General features: G+C 43.1%; 1 protein-coding gene across 1 annotated transcript in view; it reads left to right on the forward strand.

The window, feature by feature from the left end:
• The first annotated feature begins 8043 nt into the window (after positions 1–8043).
• The window catches only part of LOC106048544 (phospholipid-transporting ATPase ID-like), an 81888-nt gene continuing 77746 nt past the window's right edge, over positions 8044–12185 (forward strand). The window contains exon 1 of the mRNA XM_066987982.1: positions 8044–8166. The gene's annotated coding sequence lies outside the window, so the exon portion shown is untranslated. The remainder of the gene's footprint in view (positions 8167–12185) is intronic.

A 12185-nucleotide genomic window follows, 5' to 3' on the forward strand; every position in this document is an offset into this window, starting at 1 on the left:
TGACTGGGTTGTCTAGCTCTAGATTTACCAGAAAAATATTAGTTGCTGCAATGAACCCACACGGACCCAGACAGTCATCTTGGAATTGGGTCCAAAACCAAAGAAGGAAGAAATGCCAGATTCACAAACCATCACCAATTCCTGTGCTTCCTTGTTTCAGGACTCTCCTGGAAGGACCAGGCAGAGTTCTCCCCTCTCCATCCCACTGAACAGCTGCTTAGAGATAAGCTAAACCAAAATGTATCTGTTTCCTTCTCCCACCTTTCCTGTGAAGAACCAGAGATGGATTAACAATTAATAGTCCACCCTCCATGGGCTGTGGGTAGCACAAAGTTTCCCTTTTAAATGTCTGTTTGCTACAGCTTTCTCAAATACACAAGATTATTCTTTTTGCTGAAACAGCCTTGCCTGTTGGAGTCTCAATCAATCCTGTTACGTGTTTGTGGTAAGTAATGGGCCATCCCTCTGAAGACAGAGATATTTTCATCTCTTAAAGGTAAGGGACCTTACCACCTTCTCTTTCATACCCAGCTAGTTCCTCATATCACCTAATTGGAGTATAGCACAATCCTATAAATATATTTCCCCCTACTAAACATAGTACCTCTGAATCTTCAGGGATTTCTTTCCCTGTTACTAACGTAGTAAATAATGAAGAAAATGCATTATCTAGTTCCAGAACATTAAAAAAAAAAAAAAAACAAGTTTACCTCTGCAGCAGAAACAATGCTGGAGGACTTGTGTAGCATTTTTGGTGAGCTTGCTTAGCCAGAATACAGGGTCTGGTTCTGCAGCCCCCTCGTGGTTTTCACATGAGTGAAGCAGGAGTGAAGCAACTCTGTAATGGACTGTTTACCAGAACTGAATGTTGTAAAATTCTGACATAAAGTATTTAGTGAGGACAAAATTTTCTTGTCAAACAGCGTGGGAGCAATCCTCCTTTTATCTACAACGCAGCAGCACGAGCAGATTTCCCACGTGCTTGCTATACCAACACGCCTGGGTTCTGGTCTGCGTGTGGGACCTTAGCCAGGAGAAATGCGTTCTTTGCCACTTGTGTAAGTGCTTACCTCTGTTACGGGCCCTACTTTGGGCAGAGTGATGCTGTGCAATTGGCTGCCGTGCAGAAATACAAGGATGAGATTCTGCAAGCGTAGCTCTGCTGGCCCAGAGCCACCCCAGCCAACCGCAGGGCTCTCTGTGCCAGGTTAATCGTATTATTTTTGTTAGGAGCTGGGTCTGGCACAGCTACTGCTCAAATACAGCACAAAGAATTCTTTATAGAGGCCTTGGAACAAAGGCTCGTGAGACATGACAAAAATCAGGAGAAATGATCATCTGGGAAAAAAGCCTCCGGTCCCTTTTCAGCTCGAGGACAACTGGCAGGTGAGCCACAGAGCTGTACCAGTCAGGTATTATCCATGCTGAATGCTGTTTCCTGTTAAGTTCCAAACTAAATGTATTTTACAGAGAAGATTTTAATAGAAAATGTCTTAAACAGGATGGTGGAGCCTTACCGCATATAGCAGGTTATTGTTAAAACAGCATTAACATTGGAAAGCAACCCAGACTGGTTAATTTTCATGCTATGGGGCAAGCTGACTTTCCTGCCTCTTCAGGAAAGCAGCGGTGGTGTGGGCTGTGCAGGCACAGCATGTATCCCCGTGTTGATTCTTAGGCATTAAATCAACCACTCGGACTGAAGGCATAACTGGAAGCACAGCTCTGTCCATGTGGCAGTCCGGCTGTCCTGGGTGCGTGGTGGCACCCATGAAGGGCTTCGTCATCCTCCTGTTGCCCAGACCGTGCCTTGGTCTAAGTGGACACCTGGAGCATCCCCACGGAGAAACAGCGTTTAGTCAAGTTTCCTCCCAGTAGGAGTCACGGCATGACACCTGGTGGGGAGAGATTATGTATTAGGCAAGACCCAGCAGGGCAGGGATTGGAGCGCAGCCGTGGTTTATGCTGGAGATTTGGAAACGCTCCCAAGTGCCCAGTTTTGGTGTCTGTCACCTTGTGAACTGGACATGGCAGTTACATGTGGATGGTGTGTGTGGGGGAAGTACAAACCCTCAAAATATTGTGTATGGCCAAGGGCTGGTGACAGCAAGCAAAGTCCCTCCGTTAGGGCACGGTGGGCACAAACCGTCCCCTGCGTCACACCAGCCTGCTCCTGCTGCGGGGGGTGCTGCAGGTGGGGCTGGGACAGGAGGAGGCTGCTGCCCTGGCTTGTCTTTGGCGCTGCAAAGAAAACCAAAGCCTTTTCTGAGTGTATTTCCCTCCCTGGATATGGTTCAGAGAAGTTCAGTGTGGGTCCTGTCCTGAGAAACATCGCAGGTGCCACGGCTGACGGCGTCCAGAGGCAGCGGAGAGGGAAAATGGAGCGGTACAGGGAAAACGGCTCCCCTCTTTCCTTTGAAGTGACGCAGTGCTAAAGCCAGCCCTCTTGGAAAGCGAAGTAACTCTCTGGGTTGTGAATTCACACGTGTTGAGGCTCTTTCAGAAATCATTTCCAACTTCTGTTAGCGGAGAGTTGCAAGAGATCAAAGCCTTAGGTAAGTAGGGCACCTATTAAGTCGAGCCTTTATCTTTTATTGAGAGGAGATGGGAGAGAGCAGGAAGCTTGATTTTGCAAAACTAAACCAAAGGTTTATTTTGGTAGCTAGGGGATATCACAGGAGTCGTCACATTGGTTTTGAATTTGCATCTTTCAACAGCGTCCCCGGCGTGCAAGGAACATACTCAGGAACACCAAAAACCTGTAGGGAAATGAGGAAACAATGCTAACAAAATATTCTTTTAAATTTTTTTTAACTCACTCTACTGTGTATTTAAGCTGTCCTTGGGTGTGTCATTGTTAAAGTTATTCCTCCTTTTCTTATTTGTCAGATGCCTCTTTTCAAAAACCTAAATATTGTTGCTGAGGAGAACAGAGGCTTTCAGGTATGTCTGTGACATTGGCTTAACTCATAGTGTCCCCAGAGAAGAGGGGAAACTATTCAGCTGCTCAGAAAAACAAGGGAATGTGTGAAAAATCCCAAAAAAACATAATTCCTGCTTAATTTGCCCTCTCAAAACCTCTTTCAGAATCTCGGCAGCCTCAGTACAAAGGCCCCTGTAGTATCACTGGCAGTAACCAAGAGCCTAAACCTTTATGAAACAACCAGCAACCAGTAGGTTTCTGGAAGTCCTTTGCCAAAATTTCTCCTCTGCTAGCATGGATGTCACTGTGTGTGAGCCTGTTCTCATCAGCAAAACCCCTTCAAGGTGGAGCTGACCCCTTGAGAGCGAGGGAGTCAGATCTGTGCACCTCTTACCCTTCCTGAGCAGCCTCCATGCTCTCACATTCCTGCCATCCCCAGAATTACACCAGAGCTGTACATTTTGGGGGATAAGAATTTTCATCGCTTATGCACTACGTTGCTTTTAATTAACCCTATTGTAATTGATGTGACATTAGAGTATTTTTTAACATTTTAAAGCTCTAATTCAGGATGGACAATGCTAGACAGAAGTCAGCGATCACTTATAATAATGTTTTAAATGTTTCTAGTTGTAGGAGTGCCTGTGTATTTAAGTTTAATGCACATTTTGTGATCTTTTACTTGCTTCCACAAAGCTAGGTGCTTGGGGTGAAAGTCCGATTTATTATCCTGTTGTAAGTTCAAAGTCCTGTAACGTTAGTGATTTTAAGTATCGATCGTGTTAATGATGGCAATTTCAGTCACAGGAAAAGTGAAGGTGAACCTGATCATAAAGCTTGCACAAGCCTTGGCACACCTCTAATGATATGACCTGAGCTTCACCCCTATTGAGAACAGGGCTTTTTTCTGTTACTATTCCTTAGCTGATATTTTATAAATATGTCTCTCTTGCCTTTTAATGTTCTTTTCTTGTAATGTTCTCTACTTTTTACTGCTAATAGGATAGTTCAGAGCACTGGAAGGTTTCTCTGTGGGTACTTAGCCATGATCGAAACTTCCCATTTCTCCAGAAGGCTCAGGAATTATCACTTTGAAGGTCTTGTCATTGGTATTCTAACAAATTGCTGGGAAACTGAGATTTTTCGCAACAGCCAAAGGGAAGTAGGCGCATAAATCTTCCTGAAATTCACTGGAAGGTGACAACCACACTATTGCAAAAGTGAAAATGGAAGCTATGGTCAGAAGCTCTCATGACAGCAGTGGGCTGTAACGATTACATGGACATGTGCTTCTTTTAGACTCAGATTGTGACACTTTCTTTAATTGCGTGTCTTATTCTTATTTTTGATCGTGGTGCAAGCACCAGGGAGTCTGTTTGTGCAACAAACATCTGACACATGCCTTAGAACAAATCAAGCCGGAATTAACAATGCCGGAGAGGCCTCCCTGAATCCTAATCAGGAACAATAGCTGCATTTCTACAGAGCTCTCCCTCCCTGGGGTCTTGTGCTACTCCTTCATATGTTTTGGAGTGAAGGGCTGTTTATAGCCTCATTAGAGAGTGTTTAGCATTAAATGTCAGGAAGCATCTGCTGGCACATTTCTTTGTAGGAGACTTTCAAATTCTGCGAGTGAGTTTGGGTAGCTGTCTTGAATATACATGGGAGTTCCCTCCAGAGACTTGGATCATGTCTTTGAAGACAAGTTAAAGCTGCCTTGTTGCAACTACACTTCACAAAATTGGGTTTCCAGTAAACAGTCAAGCTGAATATTCAACAGCAAAAGTTCCCATCTTCCCTCATTTCTGTAACATCCACCCTCTGGCCCATATTTTAGGCACTCATGGGTGACTTTTTAGCTGATATTATTGCCATATGGCTTCAAACATGGCCTCTACATGCTTCCAAGAGACACAGGCTGCAGCCATAAAAGTGGCTAACTAAGAAGTTGACCTCACCTAGACCCTTGCATTCACTATCCCATGGGTTGTGCCAACACAAGTCTTTGTGCGACCAAGTTTTGAACTCAGCTGCTGAAAAGCTCTGTTGTCACTGTTTGTATTGTGCTGACATTGTCTTAATGCCTGCGGCAGGGAGGCAGATAAGGCAAACAACCCGACTGAAAATGCAAACATGTACTTTTTTTTCCTTTTTTTTTTTTTTTTTCCTCTAAATCAGCTCCCAGTCTGAGGATGTGGACAAACGGGAGCTTCTGGAGGTGGTTTTCGTGTCAAAGGCAACGTCTCATGAAACTGCGCTAGTGGTTTGTGGCATAACCACATTGTTAGCAGGGAGATTTGTACCCAACAGCTCTGAACTAAGGCGTCCTTAACTCAAAGTGCCCATTTCTCTTCACACTCAACCGGTACATGTTCTTAGGCATTCAGTTATATATTACTGACAAACTGCACCGTCTTTGCGGCCTGCATGGCAGGCCCTAGGGAATGAAGGGCTGGCCCTTGTCCAAAATGTTGGGTGAAATCACACAGCTGATGGATGCATCTGTGTTTTAGGACAGTCATCAGTTAGAGTGGTTTTGTCCTTCTTGCTTGGATCTGCAGGAGCTCCAAACCTCGTTTTCTTCTGCTTCATCTACCAGTGCTACGCTGAACTTTCTCATTCCGGGAAGGTTGGTGCCCCCACTGCTGGAACCGCCGTGAGAAATCACTAGAGGTCTGTCCTTTGCCACATCCCTTTCCCAGCACACTACAGCCATAGGAGGAAGCCACAACACAGCAGGAGGTTTCTAAAGCAGAACTTCAGCATGGAGAAATACTTTCAGTAGGTCTCTACAAACAGACTGTATTCACAAAGGACAAGGGAGATAGGTTAGCAATCTCACCTATGGTTTAGAACCTGGAGACAGGCAGAAGATGGGGAACGCTCCCTGCTGTGTTGTATTTTGTGAAGGGAAAAAACACCTTTTGGAAGCATTTCTCTGCAAGAAAGCTTTGGGGAAGAGTGAGGGAGGTTAAGGGAGGAGCAAATTGTGTATGTGCTTCTTGCAAAATGATTTTCCATTAGGCAGCAGCACGTCTTTCTTTCCCCCTGAAATATTGCATCATTCTTAAACAGTAGCTCTTTAACTCCAAACAAAAGGAGTTCTCATGCAGTGAAAGCTTTAATCTCAAGCTGTACTTTTAGTTCTAAATTATTAGCCATTGTTAATTTGAAGTTATTTTTACTTTAGTGACCAAAACAGCACAGACAGGAAAGAATTGTAATTTTGCGTATCCTCCAAGACTGACTGTGAACGCTGTGTAAAAGTCTTCCTACCAGCATGCAGACTCAGAGGCACAGTGCTTGGTGGCAAAATGCTAGCAGGAGAGGATGGCATGTTAGTATTGATATTAACTGAATCCTGCTGTATTGTGGCATCTCTCTCTCTCTCTCTCTCTCTCTCTCTTTTTTTATTCCCTTTAGAAACCATTTTTCTGTTTTAAAAATAGTGTGATGTACCAGTGCTAGAACCTGAAAGTGAGCAGAGAAAAGCTTATTCACTTCTACCTCCCAGAGAGGGTGAAGAGTCCCTTTTTTAAAACTGTTCTTACCAGGACTTTGAGATAACTTATGCTCTTTTTACCTCTGAGAGGATTAACACTTCTCACGCACTGAGATGTCATCAATGTGTTTCTAAATGCCTCGTAGTCCTCGATGCCTCCTACTTGATCTCTTGAGGAAGTAAAGAATTATTATTCCCTTTTATGAATAAGAAAACAGAAGTTAAAGCAGTAACAAGTGACTTGCCCAGAATCTGTCACAGGTGCGAGGATGGATTTGAGCCTCATTTCACTGTTTGCTCAGTTTGCTGTCCTTCCTTCTTTCAATGCTTGCATGAACCTATTAGTCATAACCACGGCCCATTATCTGCTGGGAGAACGTTAAATAAAGCAGTAAGCTTTCACTGCCATGTTTGTAATCCTATCTGCTGCACTGAAAACCAAAGAATTTAATTTGAAAAAAGCTACAAAGAGTAGTGGTACGGACAAGTCTCTTCATTAGCTGGGAACAAACCACATACAAAAAAATCCCAACCAAACAGACAAGATGGTTAAGGAGATGTGAAGTACCTTTTAAAAAGCCTTCTATGTTAATAATTTAGCATGTTGCAAGGTACGTCAACATTAAATATATATGTATTTTTTAATGTATTTAAACCTGACACTAATTCTGAATTTTTCAGACAGAAGATGTCATCAGCCCTAAAAGTAGGTGGAAAAACAGCCCACAGGAGCAAATCAAAGCTTGTGAGTTAGCAATGGGGGTTTGTATTGCAGGAAATTGCAGGAAAATCTGCAATGCTGGTATGGTTTGATAAATGTCACTTAGATTTTTTTTTTTTTAAATCTTAAGTGTTCATATTACATACTACCCCATTTGTGCTTAAGTGATTTTTTTAGACTAGCTCTGTCTCTTCTCTACTTCAGAATTATTTTTGTTGCTTTTTTTTTTTTTTTAAAGAATAAATAGGGCACTGAAGTAAATAATTGTGTGTCAGAAGTTGAACCTCTGTGCTTTGTTAGCATAAGCATGGCAGCCAGAAGCCTGCATCAGGATCCTGTCATACTCAGGGCTATAAACCCCTCAAATACTTGATTATGCCACTGAAGTTGCATACATTTTGTAAGTCTGTATGGGAGGTAGTGAAATGTCTAGTCTTTGAGAAAAAACATGTTTTATGTTTGAAATACTCAACCTGTGAAAAGAAAATAAGTCTGCTGGCTGCACAAAGTTGAGCACAATGTCTTGTTTGCGTCTCTGGCTACTGCTTTGGCTGCAGCAATGAGCACAAGCAGGGTTTTAAGGTCGCATTACTCTCAGATGAAATATAGAGTCCTGCCTATGGTATAAACCTTTTTTAATACCTGATGTCATACCCAAGTCCAAGGATCAATCGCTTTTTATTTACTCAGTGCAACGCAGTGCCATGTTCCACCCACGGCTTTGGGAACTTTGCCTTTTCTCTTGCAGCCATTACTGAGTACACGAAGCACACTGAGACATCCTGCAGCTCCTGGATCACATTCAGCCTGTCCCTGCGCGGGTTTACCTCCAGATCCTGGAAAGCGTGGTGCTCCCTAGCGAGCTTCGCAGCTCCGCTGGGGAGAAGCCTGGCATGCTCTGCTGAATAATCCTCTAGGGTTTTTAAAAGAAGCCGCAGCTTTTTGTGTGGTGCTGAAAACAATCCTTCTGCTTGTCTTGGCAAACAGCTTCAGATAGAAAAGACGACAGAGAACAGCCAGGTAGGCCAATTTCTTCTTCTGGAAGAGAAGTAAAGCCTTGAATAGGTGTCTGGATTTCAGGCGTTTTTGCTGTGTGTTTGTTTTTTTCTTCTTTTGCATACTGGATTTTTCTGCACCTGTAAATGCTGGGTCTGGAGAAGAACAGGTCGTGTGCCTAAGTTTTCTTTATGCAGTGCCAGCTTTACTGTGTGAGTGACAAACAGAAGTAGAGGGAGTTTGGACCACAGAAGCGAGGCTTTAAAAAAGTTTTCCAATGGCGGTGGGAAAGCACATGTTCATTTTGCTGGCTTTGGATCTAGGCCCCTCTTCTGCCTCCCTGAAGGGAGATCCAGACCTCTTCTCCTCTGTGTGCCTACACCTAAAATGTTCTCAGTGTTGTCGTTGCTGATGGCAACTGCATTCTAGTTTAACAGCGAAGACATGAAAAATGGGAACATCTTACCTCCATCAGGAGAGGTTTTGCATTGTAACTGGCTCCAGAGAAGATGTGCTCTAGCTCAGAGTGGGAGATGAGTCAATTAATGAGTGTTGTTTGCTGGCCTGTTGTACAGTAAGTGATAAATGGTCTCCTGACTTTAAAACTGGAGGGTGTAAGCCTAGAAGGCCAACTGGTGGACACCCAAAGACTATGAATGTGAAGAACTGGTTAGATGAAACACATCCAAAGTTTCTTCTGCACTACAGAGAAAAATGGCCACTTCTCCCCCAGAATCCTGTCTTATCTGACATAGGATATCTTCTGCCTTTCCCTCGTATTTAATACTAGTTTGACTTTTAGCCCAGCAGTAAGACACTCTACACATGACAATTTGGGTATCCTGACACAAGCAAAAGTCCAACAGAAGCCTGCATGAGATTTGCTAAATGAGTTCACAAGGGAGAGGACTTTTTATACGCTAAAATTAACTTTCTGCACTAACCTTTATGTATATCTCTGCAAATTATATTTTATTTCAAAAATAGTATTAAAAGGAAAGGTTAAGGCCATACTATCAGTGATAGAGGCACTCTTTATATCTTTGTTACTCAGCTGCAAACCATCAGAGCAAAATATCCTGTGGTTCACGTTACAGGAGAAGCTGTTTACTTCCTTTTGAGTGAATGCCTTGTTTTTCTTAGTGATAAAAGCTCTCTGCGGCTCTCTCTTTAGTCAAATGTGTGACTTGCTGCACTTTAGCTTTGGTTCTAATTCTTAGGATATTCACAACCTACTATGTTTTAGCGTTACTGAAAGTCACTATTCCAGGCTTAAGCAAAAAAGTTACTGAAAGGAAAGGAGCACGCTAATTTGCTGATATCAAAGTAGAGCATTTTTGCTGGGAGAGTAACTCACTTCAAGTCAGGCTGGAAATCTGCTTCCAGCATCATTGGAAGGTCCATCACTGCATTGGAGAGACTGCTGTGTGCTTGTTGGAGGCACACTTGCCATGCACTTGGTGTAACAGTGCTTAATCTGGAGATCTGTCTGATCCTTTACACTTGTGGGTCCAGCCTAGGACCCCTTAATGTTTGCATGTGCTCAGCGTTGGCTCCAGGAGGAGCAGGACTAGATTATTCTATGTGTGTAGGGTGATATGATGGTGATATTTTTAGATATGAAAATGATTTTTCCATCTCAAAAGTTGAATTGTGTAGTTTGCCAGTGCTTCCAAAGCTGTATCCCAAGCAGGACCATTGTTAGGAGGAAATGCAAGGAGATCACGGTCTTTGCTTTTCCTTGTATGGAGAACAGCAGTGTGAGAGTCTTCCACCAAGGCTGGGAAACACAACAGTGAATCCAAGGTCAAGACCGGGCACATGCCCTATGGACAAAGCCAATTACTGCAGCCTGTAGATGAACAAGGCTCCTTTTCACTTTCCCTGATACAACCCAGGGGCCTCTGTGCCCTGCCCCCATCCGTAGGTAATTCAGCGTTATGCTTTCATCCATTGCTTCCTACCTGCTCCATTGTTCATTATCCTGAGTTTACTGGGACTTGTAGTTACTACAGGTTGTGGTTTCAGTGACCACCTGGATTACCCACTAGTTAAACATCGAGACCGTCACTTTCTTTTCCCTGCCCTTTGATAAGAGTTGTTGTTTTGTGCAATTTATACTGCTGTTGTTGTAAGGAATGTTGCCAACACTTTCTCCACTGGCCATTTCACTTCTTGGACAAATAAGATTCAGTTTACTTTTCCATCTTAAATCTGTACTGGTGGCTTTATAACAGTACAAAAGATATGGATACAGCCATGAGGGGAGTGAGAACAATTATTTTGCTTAACTTATGGTTTGTTTCAACAGACTGCTGTGTTGTAGCCTGATTAGGATTGCCCTCCCTGCTATTTTCTTCTAGACCCTTCTGTCAGTGGTGCAGTGCCCTTGTAGACGTGGAGGCACTCTCTGTCTCTGAGTGTTTCTTCCCAAAGGCTCCAGCTCCGCACGGGGGTGGGATGGCTGATGTGCTTCCTACTTCCCACATCTCCTGAAGGCTGCTCTCCCATAACCAAGTCATCCAGACAGGCGTGCATCTCCTCCTGAGTAGTTGTAACTTCTAGGAGCTGTCATCCAAACAGAAATTGATGATTCATGTTTATTTGCAAGTCTGTAAGCCATGGCTACCCTGATTAACACCGTCTTAAGTTGTATCCTCTTACTTTTGCTAGCTTGCCTTCACTGCTCCCTTTGGTTAGCCCTGAAGTGGTTGGGCAGTTGGACTTGGCCTTTTTAGGTCCCTTCCAATGGAACTATTCTGTTCTGTTCTGTTCTGTTCTGTTCTGTTCTGTTCTGTTCTGTTCTGTTCTCTTCTCTTCTCTTCTCTTCTCTTCTCTTCTCTTCTCTTCTCTTCTCTTCTCTTCTCTTCTCTTCTCTTCTCTTCTCTTCTCTTCTCTTTTCTTCTACTCTACTCTACTCTACTCTACTCTACTCTACTCTACTCTACTCTACCCTACTCTCCCTAAGTGCCTTCCTTAATTTTATTTTCATTTGTATTTGTATTTGTATTTGTATTTGTATTTGTATTTGTATTTGTATTTGTATTTGTATTTGTATTTGTATTTGTATTTGTATTTGTATTTGTATTTGTATTTTTCCTTCGGATGCTTGTAAGAGGCTCTAGGGAGGCCCCTTCTTGTTTCAGTAACAAACAAGACTAGAAACATGTACCAAAAATGGACAGACCTGATCATAGTTGTAGGACGCTTATAAGATGAGCTGCAGACTGAAGCCAGCCTCCAAGAAACTGCTCATTCAAATCTTTCCACCACTAATGAATGGTAAATGCTGGAGGCAGCCTGTGGATTTTGAAATGCAGCAGCAGCAACCACAACTATAAAGGGGTCAGTAGACACCACATAGATCCAACGCAGAATATCTTTCTTGTGTGCCTGCTTTCCAGCCTTTGAACACTGGGGTCTGTTGTGGAGCTGTTCTGAGCAACAGATGCATTGAGTAAATATTTCAGACTTATAAAACTTTTGAAATAATATTTAATATATAATTGGGATCAACGCTAGAGTGCCATTCCAGATGTTGATTAATGAAGCAATATACACCTCGGTGTATTTAAATTTCATGCCTCCCTGGCATGGTTGCCTCACATCACACACATTTTTGGCAGTCTCAACATATAGACAACCTACCCACTACTTTGCCACATAACAGAGAGGTTTCCCAGGTACAGCTGGCGGCCAGACACTACTTCTGACTCTGTCTGTTTGCCAGAGATCGTCATTCTCTGGAACCTTTCTGGTTAGCCCTAGCTGTAAAGCTGTGCTACAAGAGGGCTGGGCAGGCTAATATGTGCTGCTTTTTTTTTTTTTTTTTTTGCTTTACAGAGTTCCTTTTTTTTTCCTGGAGTAGTGTAACTCTTTTCCCAGATATGATCCAAAAATTTGTTTGGGAAACTGCTTTTGTCTGGCCTCTTTGTGTTTTATGCTACATTTCCTCCCATGGCCAAAATAGCAGACTGACTGTAGGAGAAAATTAATGTCAGTGCCTTTCTGGGCAGACACTCCCTGATCAGCAGATGACATCC

This window comes from Anser cygnoides, chromosome Z (assembly GCF_040182565.1).
Source record: "Anser cygnoides isolate HZ-2024a breed goose chromosome Z, Taihu_goose_T2T_genome, whole genome shotgun sequence".
In the NCBI taxonomy this organism is placed as follows: domain Eukaryota; kingdom Metazoa; phylum Chordata; class Aves; order Anseriformes; family Anatidae; genus Anser; species Anser cygnoides.